The sequence below is a fragment of the Nicotiana tomentosiformis genome, chromosome 6 (genome assembly GCF_000390325.3).
Source record: "Nicotiana tomentosiformis chromosome 6, ASM39032v3, whole genome shotgun sequence".
Lineage (NCBI taxonomy): Eukaryota > Viridiplantae > Streptophyta > Magnoliopsida > Solanales > Solanaceae > Nicotiana > Nicotiana tomentosiformis.
Window position 1 is genome coordinate 61,024,196 of NC_090817.1, and position 4,702 is coordinate 61,028,897.

The following is a 4,702-nucleotide window of genomic DNA, read 5'->3' on the forward strand; positions in this document are numbered from 1 at the left end:
AGTTGACAGTTGATCACAAGTCCTCATGGGAACGATATTCTACTCACTCTTTATTACTTGATTGACTGTGTATACTTGCGTGTGCGATTTAGGGCAATAAGTTTTCGGTGCCATTGCCGGTGACATAGAAATTAATTATTTTACTAGATTATGCTTTTACTACTTATCAAATCAAGTTTTTAATTTTCTTTTTAGTTATGTGTTTGATCTCAAGTACTCTGCTTGAATGTGAGGGGTTAGAAGCTAAGATAAATTCCATGATTTTGACCCAGAACCTGATAGAGCATTTCACAGAAGGTTGAGAGAAGCTCGAGAAGCAAATAATCTACAAGCACTCATTCAACTCCCTGTTGAAATGGCAGATACACACCCCATTGGCAGTACAAGAGGTAGCTATGCCTATCATTGCTAATGTCACCTCTAGTACCGTTATGTTTGGGATCACTAGGAATTTTGAGTCTAAACAGAGCATGATCCAACTACTTTATGCAAATGGACAGGTTATGGGACTACCACATGAGGACCCCCAACAACATATTCTGAATTTTCTGGAGATTAGTGATACTTATATCACTATGGGGTCACGTTCGATTATATCAGGCTAACATTGTTCCCTTTTACTCTGTTGGGAGAGACCAAGAGGTAGTTAAAATCTGAGCCATCTAACTCTATTACATCGTCGAATAATTTTGCTTGCAAATTCTTGGTTGGGTTCTTTCCTTCTGCTAAAACTGCAAAGATAAAAAGTGAGATAGTTGCATTCAAACAGAGAGAAGGTGAGTCACTTTAGGCGGCCTGGGAGCGATTCAAGGGGCTACTAAGAGACTGTCCATACCATAACCTGACCAACGAGGTGCTATCTCATACTTTTATTGAAGGTCTTCACTCTAAAAAAAATAGTGGTAGATAAAGCAGCTGGTGGGCAAGTATTGGAAAAGTGTTTTGATGAGATTTTATGCACTTTTGAACAAGTTTTCTAAAAGCAATCCAGATTGGCAAGGAGAAGCAGGTGGACATACAGCTCCCAAAGCTACCGGGTACTTAAATTGGATGTTGTATCAGCATTATCTGCATAGGTAGCATCTCTTGCAAATCAAATCAGCAAGATGGATGTGCCTCAGAACCAACAGCAGTTTCAACCTATGCAACAAGTTCAACCAGTACAGCAAGTGCATGTGTTTTGTGAAGTTTGTGGCAAGGGCCATACCAGTGATGTCTATCCAGTAAATCCAGAGTTTGTTTACTTTGTGAGGAATGCAAATAGAGGTCAGACAAATCAAAATTAATTTGGCAATACTTATAATCCTAATTGGAGGAACCACCCATATTTCTCATCGGGTGGAAATCAAGGAGTTCAGAATCAGCTCAGACCATAAGGCCAGCACCAGACTTTTCAACCGCCATAGATTGATCAATCAACTAATCCGATGGGTAATATTGAGGAGATGCTAAAAAACTATTGCTCATAACCAGAATCAGGCTACTGCTATTCAAAATCTGGACCGAGAAATGGGGAAACTTGTGAGTGCGTAGAATAATAGGCCAATTGGGGCACTTCCTAGTGATATTGAGCCTAATCCTAAAGCTCAAGTCAATGCGGTTACCTTGAGAAATAGAAGAGTATTAAAAGAAGTTCCAAAAGAAAAAGAAGTATAAGGCTAGGCCTGAAGGCGAATTGGTTCCTGATCCAGTTGAGGAGATTGAGAAAGAGAGCAAAAGATCAGAGCAAATGATTGTTACAAGGCCACCACCTCCATATTCTCAAAGACTGCAGAAGCAAAAAGATGATGCTAAGTATAAGAATTCTTTAGATATACTCAACCAAATTCGTATTAATTTGTCTTTGGTGGATTTGCAGAAAGTGCCTAGGTATGCTAAGTATCCCAAAGATATTATAGCAAACAAGCGAATACATACAGAGTTTGAAATAGTTGCACTTACTGAAGAGTACACTGCGATAGTTCAGAGTAAACTTCCCCCTAAATAGAAGGATCATTGGAGTTTCATGATTCCCCTTTCTTTTGGGAAAAAAGAAGTTGGTAGATCCATGTGTGATTTAGGGGATAGTATAAATTTGATGCCATCGTTTGTGTTCAAACAACTCAAATTTGGGGGCCTTAGACCTACTACAATCACCTTACAATTGGGATATAGGTCTCTATTGATGACGGAAGGAATTATTGAGGATGTGTTAGTCCGAGCAGGAAAGTTTATTTTTCCTGCTGATTTTATTATTCTAGATTATGAGGTAGATGAGGAAATGCTCATTATTTTGGGACGACCATTCTTAGCTACAGGTGGAGAGATTATTAATGTGAGGGAAGTAAAGTTGAAGATGAGAGTGCATGATGAAGAAATCACTTTTAATGTGTATAAGGCATTTAAGCTCCCTAAGCATTATGAGGACTTATGCATGATTACTGTGGTGGAATCCAAGGGGATAGAGCATAGTCCTTATGTGAATTGTAGTGATCCATATGAGAAAGCTTAGCTAGAAGAGGTGATGTCGCAAGCTGAGTGTGTGAAGGTGATTGAGAAAAGAGTCAGGAGTGAAAGAGGAGATCTTCTTAGAGTGTGTAAAAAGGCTAAATTCCATCTGAAGAGGAAGAAGCGAAAGCGTCTAGTCTGAACAGAGTAGCATTGTCTTTCCACGACTATAACGAAGGCGCCTATTGGGAGGCAACCCAATTTTACTTTTTTTATAAAAAAAATATTTTTGTTTATTTATTTTTTATTGTGTTATTTTTATAGTGTTATTTTTTATTTTATAGGAGTAGAAGCAGAGAATCAAAGCCATTAGACGTGTGCAAACATAAGCAGATGGCCGAAAATAAGTGTGGGGTGCCCACACACAAGACAAGTGCTTTTTGAAGAAGTCTTAATACCCCGTGAGTTGTTGTTGCTTCGGCCTTTGGCCTTTCAAGGAGTCTCTTTTACCCTCTTGTTATTTTGTGGTGTGCATTGAGGGCAATGCACAATGTTAAGTACGGGGTGAAAAAATTATCTGGGTAATTTTCTTTGCTATTTTACCTTAGTTATAGTACTCTTTCATAGCTTAGTGGTTGCTTTAAAAAAATAATTTGAAAAACACTAAAAAAGGAAAAAAAAATTATAAAAATTGGGACTTTTCCGGATGATAGATTTCTTGTACAGCTTTCTTGAGGGATTAAGATCTAATAAAAAATTAAAAATATTTTTCTTTTATTTTTAATTAATCTTAGTTAGATAATAATTCTCCTTAGTTTTTCTTTGGGCATCGGTTCTTTTCCAAGGTATGAACTTTTGAACCTGGTACTTTTTTTCTTAGAGTAGTGTAGAATATAAAGAGTCGGACTAAATTCGACATACTTCGTGATTTATTTGATACCATTAGAGTTAGGCCTAGGCATGTGGATTATAAACTCCCATGTAATTTATTTTTTTGAGAACTATCTGTGCCTTGAAGAATAAATAGCTTGTTTGTAACGTTTAGGCTCATTTTCTTAACTCTTGTGCTTACTGTTGTGCCTTGTGTATTAAAATTTTGGCCGCCATCCTGATTGAGTCATGTGTCAGGGTTGTGAGCTTTTTGTGTGTAGTTCCATGTAGTGCAATTAAGTCTAGAACTTGCCCAGCATGTGATTCGAAGCGAAATTCTAGGTGTTGCTCGGTTTAAAAAAATAATTTTGGGCCTTGTTTGACTTGTTTGAGCCGTATTGACTATCATTGTTAACATCAACCCTAATCAGCCCTTTTGAGCTTATGAGCCTTTTGTTTGGTACTCACATTCAAAGCCTATATCTTTTTGTTCTTAACTAACTCTTTTGAACCTTTTTGCCTCTAAAAGCACTTTAATAGCCATAATAAGCGCTAAAAAGAAGTAAGGAGAGAACATGAGTACCTTTTGAGTGGAACCAAATATAGGAAGATGGATGCACTTGTTTAGGAATACTATTTTCATTAGCTAAGAGAAAAGAAAAAAAGAGATATACATGTACAAAAAAAAAATTAAAAAAGAAGAAAAAAAGTTTTGTATTGCATGTTCTTGGATAGTGATTTGTACATGCATGAAGTGCTTAAAGAAAGAGGAAGTACTTTGGAGTGATCTGGTATAAAGGTATTCAAAGTTGGGTTATTACAATTTTGCGCTTGAATTAAATTATTGCATTACATTAAAGTGCTTCAGGGGAGGGGGGAGAGGTTAGTCACTATTATTCATATTTATCCTACTCATCCCTTAGCCTACATAACAACACTTAAAAAGTCCTAGTTGATTTTAGATTGAACATGCCTACATTAGTAGAGACTTACCTAATGGGCAAGCATATGGTACCTTTTGTGCGCATGTGAACTTCTTTGAGAGAGTGAGCGATCTCTTCCGTTATTTGAAGCCCAACTACATTCGAATTTTATTTGAGTGTGTGGACTATCTCTTTTTTTTTGTGAGGGAACATATTTCATGATAGATAGGTAACTTTATTAGGCTCTTCAGTCAGAATAAGTAAGTTGACCCGGAAGAAATTATGTTAGGGAGTCAGTTTCTAAGGTTGAGATGTCCCGAACTTGCTATTTGATAATTTTGAACTATTCAATATTGTGCTTGACATGTTTTGATTACGGGGGAAATGAATTAAAGGACACATATGCAAGGGTCTAATTAGTATCAACTAAAGTCATGGGGGTGCTTGAGCTTAAATTGAAACTATGGCTTAATTATGAGATT

The 4,702-nt window shown here is 36.9% G+C and overlaps 1 non-coding gene across 1 annotated transcript; it reads right to left on the reverse strand.

The window, feature by feature from the left end:
* Window positions 1–736: 736 nt before the first annotated feature.
* Window positions 737–843, reverse strand: LOC117279640 (small nucleolar RNA R71). The gene has a single exon (XR_004510048.1). It is a non-coding gene; the product is annotated as a small nucleolar RNA R71 (small nucleolar RNA).
* Window positions 844–4,702: the final 3,859 nt, after the last annotated feature.